Raw genomic sequence first — 8086 nt, 5'->3', positions numbered from 1 at the left:
AATAGACAGAAATGCTTTCTTTATCCATGATGCTTTATCTACTAACATTTTAACACCTTAAAGAGCATCTACCACCAGAATGAATCACTTTATGCAAATGAGCACGAGGGGCTGCATAGGTAAATTTGCTACATAGGTGTCATAGGTCATCTTTCATCCTGGTAGTAGATGTCCTTTAATGTTAAGTATGTTGTAGTGGCTTTTTACAGTTGTCATTAGGTGTACTTCTTTTGATAAAATGCCTTCTATGGCTGAGCATCAGAAGAAGATTGCCGGGCAACATGACCTGCCGCTGCACAGCACCACAGCACCAACAACCAGGATCTTACAAGTTCTGCTCCCGGCTGTGCAACCCCTCAGACACCATGGTCACCCCACAGCAGCAATCATGATGTCAAGGTGACAATGACATCTAAGGCAGCCCATGGGTCCACTGTAGTATCTTTCTATAAGTATCACTCTATTTCTATGAGAAATATATGTATAAAAAAGGCTTTGTAAAAATGTAAAAAAAAAAAGTAAAGATAGACTAATAAAAATGCTAAACACACAAAAATCCCCCCCCCTTAAAAAAAAAAACCTCATAAACATTCTATACTTTTATACTTTCACATCTGTTCCAATACAGGCTTATAACAGTATTTGTCCCATTAAAAAAACCCTACAAAAAAAAAAAGGAAAAACAATGCTCAAATGGATTTTTATTATGCAAATGAATGTCATTTAAAAAATACCCTATAAATTTGTTATCACTGTATGCGTATTGACCCAGCAATTTTCGATGTGATTTAGGAACCACAATAAATGCAGAAAATTTTAATTAGGAAAAAAATTCAGATTTGTCTTTTTTGTTATTTTAATATGGCACACAACCAAAATGCAAGTGGGGGGAGCTTTGTTCAAAATGCACAAGCTTTTCCACCAAAATGTATGCATTTTGGAATGAGTACTACATTATTTGCATTGCTTACATGCAAAACATGTGATGCTCATTTCAAAACGCATGCACTTTAATGTTAACGCTTATGCGTTTTGGACGAGCCTGTCCTACTTGTGTCTTGGACGCATCCAACACATCACATGTGAACACACCCTCAACATTGACCTGATTTAAGTTGGTCCCCCCACCTTGTTCAAATCAAACAAAATTGGTGTCAAACGTTTGTGCTATGTTTGTGAAGCAAAAGTTTTTGTTTGTGCCGCTATCGTCTTTAAGATATTAATGAAAGTTTCCAGAGGTCATCAAATGTCAACCAGCCCCCCACATTGCCCAAACCAAACCAAACTGGTGCCGAACAATTCTGCTACGTTTGTGCTAGTTTGTGCTGCTCAAATTTTTGTTTGTGCTGCTTTTGTTTTGAATAAATGAACCAAAAATTAAAGGTCAAAAGTTCAAGCAAGCCCCCCCCCCCCACATTAACTGACTCAAACAAAACTGGTGTCAAACGTTAGTGCTACGTGCTGGTTTGTGCAGCAAAAAATTTCGTTTGTGCCGCTATCATTTTCAAGGTATGTTCAGGTGTTTACATAGGTTAAAAGTGTTTAGGATGAACTGTAGGGATGAGCGAGCAATAAAATGCTCGAGTGCTCGTTACTCGAGTCAAACTTTTTCCAATGCTCGAGTGCTCGTTTCGAATAATGAACCCCCTTGAAGTCAATAGGAGACTCGAGCATTTTTCAAGGGGACCAAAGGGACCAATAAAATGTGTCATTTTATTGAGAAATAAGGAAGTCAGTGCTGTTTCTTCATTTTTTTTATTCAATGGAATATTCGTGGAACTTCAAAAAGGAGAATGACCCGTGTTAAACATCTGCAATGTGTTCTTCACACATATTGTTCTTCACATACTATTGTGAAGAACACCTTTGTGTACTCATGTCTTCTGAGAAATACTGAAAAGACAGTTGGCCACTGCCTTTGTGCGCTATTGTCCATCCTCTCTTAGGTCTGACCAAGGGATTTCTGGCAATGATCACTCACGTACTACTGCCACGGCTGCTGTGTGGAGATTGGGGGGTAGAAGCAGTAGCAGCTCCATCAACAGCAGCTTAAGTCTGTAGTCCTTAATGAGCAACTTCCTTCACCCGCCTAGTGAGGAGGGTGCTGCCACCAGCAGCAGCAGGACATGGAGCAGACCCTGCACACCAGCAGGTGGTAGCCTACTTGGACAGCACTTTACCACCGCAGGTAAAGGATCCCCTGGACTACTGGGCAGCCAAACTTAATGCCTACCCCTAATGTGGAGAGACTGACCTTTGTCAAGATGAATCAGGCTTGGAACAACCCGGATTTCAACTCACCAATGGCTTCTGCATCATATTAGATTAGCCATGATGCCTCCCCTAAATTTTGAGAAACGAGTCTGGACTCTAACTACCTGCCTCAGCAACTTTTCTGATGCTGCCATCCACCTGATGCCACACATCTGCTGCCAGTTGCTCCATCTGCCTCCTACCATCTTTACCAGGGACTGGAATTGTCCGCCACCTACACAATCTGTCATTGTGCTACACTGTGGCTTTGCATGTTGCTACCACTTCCACACTCTGTCAATGTGACACTCTGTCAATGTGACACTCTGTCGGCTCCTGCTGCTGCCGCCACCTCCACACTCTATCATTGTGCCATTCTGCGGGCTCCTGCTGCTGCTGCATACTCCACGCTCTATCATTGAGCCACTCGGTGGGCTCCTGCTCCTGCCACCACCTCCACAGTCTATCATTTTGCCACTGTGTGGCCCACCAGGTTGCTGCCACCTCCACACTTTGTCATTGTGCCACTCTGCAGGCTGCTGCTGCTGCCACCGCCTGAACACTATCACTGTGCCACTCTGTGGTTTTCCATGTTGCTGCCACCTGTGGGCTCTTGCTGCTGTTTCTGCTGACGCCAACTCCACACTCTATCATTGTGCCACTCTGTGGCATTCCATGTTGCTGCCACCATGTTGATGCCACCTGTTGGCTCCTGCTGCTGCTTTTGCTGACGCCACCTCCACACTTTATCAATGTGCCACTCTGTGGCCTACCATTTTGCCTCCACCTCCACACCTCTGACCTTTTGCTGCTGCTGCTAGCTTTGCAGTTCTTTTTTGGCAAAGGCAAAAAATTTTCAGGAAAACTGTAATGTATGATGAATGTGGCCTGTCTAATCATCAAATTCAAATTTAAATAGAAAATTTAAACTTCAAATTCATTTCAAACTTCGTCATTGTGCCACAATGTGGCCGCCCTTGTTGCTGCCAGCTCCAGAATTCGTCATCGTGCCACTCTCTTTCCTCATGCTTCTGCTGCCATCTCCACACTCTGTCATTGTGCCACTCTGTGGCCTACCATGTTGCCGCCACCTCCAATCTGTCATTGTGCCACTTTTTGACCTCCTGCTGCTGCTGCCACCTCTAGACTCTGTTATTCTGACACTCTGTGGCCTACCATGTTTTCCCCACCTCTACACTGTCATTGTGCCACTCTATGGCCTACCAGGTTGCTGCCACCTCCACACTCCACTCTGTGGCCTCCTGCTGCTGCTGCCAGCTCCTCGCTTTGTCATTGTGCCACTCTGTGGCCTACCATGTTTCCACCACCTCCATAATTTGTCATTGTGCCAGTCTGAAGCCTACTCATGCTGCTGCCAACTGACCGCTGTCTCCCTGGAACACCCTGTCATTTCCACAATTCTGTTTTCACCCTCCACCACTCTATGACATTGCCACTATGTTTAGTTTTCCCCTTCATTTCATCTATCAGAAGCAATGAAAAGACTGAATCTGATGTCAGTGTAAAAAGAGTGCACTCTATGATGTCATAGTGGGAGCTGGCACAGCGTTTCCGCTTCACTTATTTGGTGAAGTTTACCTCTGTAAGTGCCCATGGAATTTAAGAGTGAACCTATAGTAAGAGCGGCGGCTGTCATGTGTGTGTCATACTAAAACACAGCTCGCTATGCATACGTTCTACAACACCCTACAGGCTCTCTGCAGCCAGGAAATACCTGTTTTTTGAAGTGATTCGTCTTGACTCGATTCGGGCCAAATCCAATTTTTTCGAAAAATTTGGCGAATTGGGTCGAACCGAAGTTCAACAGATTCTCTACTCCTCACTCATCATCTTTCCAGCCCATAGACAAGAAACAGGTGTCATGTCTGTAGCTAAGGTACCTGCACGCCACAAGAAAATTAGGATTTGTGCACTCCATATTTTCAACAGCTAGCACATGTTCTCATTTGCTTCTATGGGCTCCAGCACACATTTGTGAATTTCACAGCCCCATGCATGTGAGGACTGTCTGAGATACAGCAGATAGAGCAAGTACTATTCCTGTCTGTTTGTGTCCTGGGCAGTGATTTTCTATTGTTATCTGCACGTGAGCACAGCTCAACCGTGGATGACACACCAGATCCTGTCTCGTGTGCAGGTAGCCTAACAGTGAATGCTCCCAACCAGGTTAGTTTAACTCTTTCCATGCCTAAGGCATATTTCCTATGTCTTAAGACTTCAGTAACAGTGGACATGAGATATAAAATATGTCTATGGAACGGATTCCATTATCTCAAAAAATATGTGGTCCAGAAGCTTGTCCTTGGGCTTATAGTAAAATTGATAATCTGGCATTTGAAATGATTCCTCTGCTCCAGCAGCAATAGACCTTAAAGCATAACTGTAAAGTTATAATCATTTTAACAAATTATTATATGTCATTCCCCCTTTAAAAACAAACAGAATGGTGCCTACTTTGTGCTGCTCATCCTTTTCAATCCAAAGTTATGGCATTTTCTGTTCTGAAAGTGTTTCACAAAAATCTTTATCAGCAGAGTTGAAGTGGGTGGAGACTAATGTCTGTCTGTCTATGCTCTCAAGCAGAGGCCATTAAGATTGCCCACAGATCACATGATGCCTTGTGTTCTCTCTCAAAGTAATTTAGCATTAAATCCATTCAGGACATCCACTGAACACTGCACAGTGCACATACAGGATATATATGGTGACTAGCCTGGCAGCTTCCATCACACGCAGGAGCAGAGAACATGTAATAAGTGGTAAAAATCATTAGTACATGAAGTCTATGCCTGTCCTGTGTGAGCACTAAGGGTTAATAGTTTATCTTTACAGAGCTGATATGACAAGGTGGGGGAGGGGTTCAATACTTGTAGAAATTCCCCTGCACTCCTGTTTCAGTATTTGATGGTGCCAAAATAGGGTCCCAACCCTGTATGCAAGTAAGGATATGCAAGATGGCACTCAATCCAATTTTGAAAATAAATGCTTTTATTCTTGTACCAATCCACTTTAATACATCATATACATGACATTTCGGTATGTAACTGTATCATTAATAGATGTACAGAAATTCATTTATGTCAAATAATCACACAATATGTAGAGAATAGAAAATACACAAATGCAGTCCGTATCTATGTAAATTGAGGAGCTTCTTTATAGACTTCTCATGTTATACAGCGGTAGTATTATGCAGGATCAATTGTTTTTTCGCACCTGTAGGAAACTGGAATGAAAAAACATATGTGTAAAATTATATGCATAAAATGACCTCCTACTTGTGGGAGATAATTGGGCACTGTTTACATGCTGTTAGTGGACAGACAATTGGATGAGGACCTGTTGCAGATCTAGTGCACATAGGTATAGATCTCAATTGGTGATCAAACGTTGTTGGTTTTTGCTAGACATAATAAGCATCACTTTACATTTACATAAAGGGAGACTCACCAGATTCTATTGTATAGCCTGGAAGATAGAAGCGGTATCTACCGCTTCAGACCTTGGCTGTGTGTCAGCCTTGTTCTGGTCTCAGTGTGGGGCATAGAAAATGGCTGCTGAGCTATATCCTGTTTGGTCCAATCATGTGACAGGAAGTCTGATGTGTTCCACTGTGGAACGCATGACTCATAGCTTACTTCCTGGATTGCCATGAAAAGAATATGCATGCTGATACCTCTAGTCCCTCATCCCTGTTTCGTGTCTAATCTCCAAAGTAGCATATAAAGTACATATAGGATCATAAAATACGATTCAAAATGTTGTAGGACCAATAAAAATGGGAAATGACACATTTAGAATGAAAGCATATTAACATATCAGAAACAATTGTATCTAAGTCACTTATATTATGCTATGTATATTATACTATGTATATTACCCATTTATGGCCCACCGACAACAATCTTGCTATAGTTTCTGTAGGAAAAACATATAGTAGATTAGGAATGTCACAGACTCAAAAAATTGGGATTTTCCTAGTCCCCGGTGCCCAGGTTTAAAATCCATTTCATATAGGTAATTATGGATTAAATTACTAACTTGTTGCACAGTAACTTTATTTGTACCACACTCGTGGGTCTGATATATACTATTTCATGCGTTGTTTATTACTGTTGCACTTTACTTATAGCTACTATGTACCATATCTCAGGCACCAGGTCTATTGGTTTGCTTCATGCACTGTTATTGCTTTTAACTGTTTTTAAATGTGTGTTTTGATACTTATCAACAATAAAAATTCATGATTTATGACATATCATGGATATCACTGTTTATTTGTATAGTCTAAGCCATTCATTTTGGACCCTAATTTATATACTTAATGGACTCACAAAATTCAGCATATTCTTAATAAATCCATGCATATGCATGTATATATAATTAAGATCATATTAGTCAAATGAAGGGTAACACAGTTCAGGTAAAACTTAGGATGCTATAGTCCCTGTTCATCCCATCAGGAGCCAGCGTCTGAAGGGTATGAATCCAAAAAGATTCCGTCTTCTTTAGTAGGGTGACAAGGTCACCCCCACGTCTAGGAATGTCCACTCTGTCAATCACTTGAAATTTCAGATGATTGACTGAATGACCAGCTTTGGCAAAATGGGCGGGAGCGGGCAACAGAAGATTAGATGTCCGTATGGTGGACTTGTGTTTCGAAATACGGTTGAGCACATGTTGGGTTGTATCCCTGACATAGGCGAGGTCGCAGGAGCATTTTATGAGGTAGATTACGTAGGTAGAATCGCATGTGTGGTAACCTTTAATTTGATATCAATAGCCAGTGTGTGGATGCGTGAAGGAATCTCCTTTTTGAACATTGGTGCATTGAGCACAATGTAAACATGGGAACGTGCCTTGTTTTGTTGTATTGAGGAAAGTTTGCCTGGGGAGCCTGATGTCTGAACCTATGTCTGCCCCCACTAATCTGTCTTTGAGATTAGGAGGTCTTTTGAAGCATGCAAGAAAAGGGTTTTGGAATTCCTGGATCCCTGGATGGCCCTCATTTAGTAGAGGCCAGTGTTTAATAATAGATTTGTGAATCCTGTATATGAATGGGTGGAACTGGTGTACAAAGGGTATACAGGGTGTTTTGGGGCCAAGTGTTTTTGGTCTAGGAGAGTGGGTTTTATTTTGTTTAAGAATATTTTTTGGGTAGCCTCTCTCTTCAAATCTTTTTTGCATATTGTCAAGATGTTGTGTAAGGTGATCTGTCTTACTCCCAATCTCACAATTCCAACGTGTGAAATGCATCGTAAGTGTGTTTTTGGTTGATTGAGGGTGACAGCTTGTATAGTGCAAGAGATTATTCCTATCTGTTGCCTTTGTATAGAGGTTGGTCAAGATCAGATCGGTGGAGTCTTTTTTGACCATGGAGTCAAAAAAGCTGACCTCCTCTGTGCTCTAATGCATTGTGAACTGAAGTTCAGTCCAAATGGAATTGAGGAAAAGAAAAAATTCCTCTAAGGATTCTGTGGACACCTCCCATACGCAAAATATATCATCTATGTATTGTTTCCATATTTTGCAGTGAAGTGAAGGTGTCCTGAAATAGGAAGTCATTTTTTGTCAGTACTATCTCAAGGAGTTCCATTGGTAGGTTCACTTGTTGTTCTGTATATTGGGTGTTCTGAGTAATCTGAAAATCTGAAGGTGGCCTATAGACCTTTTTGGTGTTCAATTGAGGTATACAGACTATTTAAATCAAATGTTGCTATGATGGTAGTGGGAGTTGCTCTCGGATGGTTTTGAATGAGTTGCATAAAAGTGCCTGTGTCTAGTAGAAATTATTTGGTTTTGTGAATCAGTG

At 41.5% G+C, this 8086-nt stretch overlaps 1 long non-coding RNA gene across 1 annotated transcript; it reads right to left on the bottom strand.

Annotated features, from left to right (window-relative positions):
* Positions 1–5242: 5242 nt before the first annotated feature.
* On the bottom strand, positions 5243–5847 carry LOC140116614 (uncharacterized). Its single transcript, XR_011852853.1, has 2 exons — positions 5725–5847; positions 5243–5500 (listed from the first exon to the last, which is right to left on the bottom strand). It is a non-coding gene; the product is annotated as an uncharacterized lncRNA (long non-coding RNA).
* Positions 5848–8086: the final 2239 nt, after the last annotated feature.

The sequence above is a fragment of the Engystomops pustulosus genome, chromosome 2 (genome assembly GCF_040894005.1).
Source record: "Engystomops pustulosus chromosome 2, aEngPut4.maternal, whole genome shotgun sequence".
In the NCBI taxonomy this organism is placed as follows: Eukaryota; Metazoa; Chordata; class Amphibia; order Anura; family Leptodactylidae; genus Engystomops; species Engystomops pustulosus.
The sequence above is the reverse complement of the archived record's forward strand: the minus strand, read 5'-3'. Positions and strand labels throughout refer to the sequence as shown.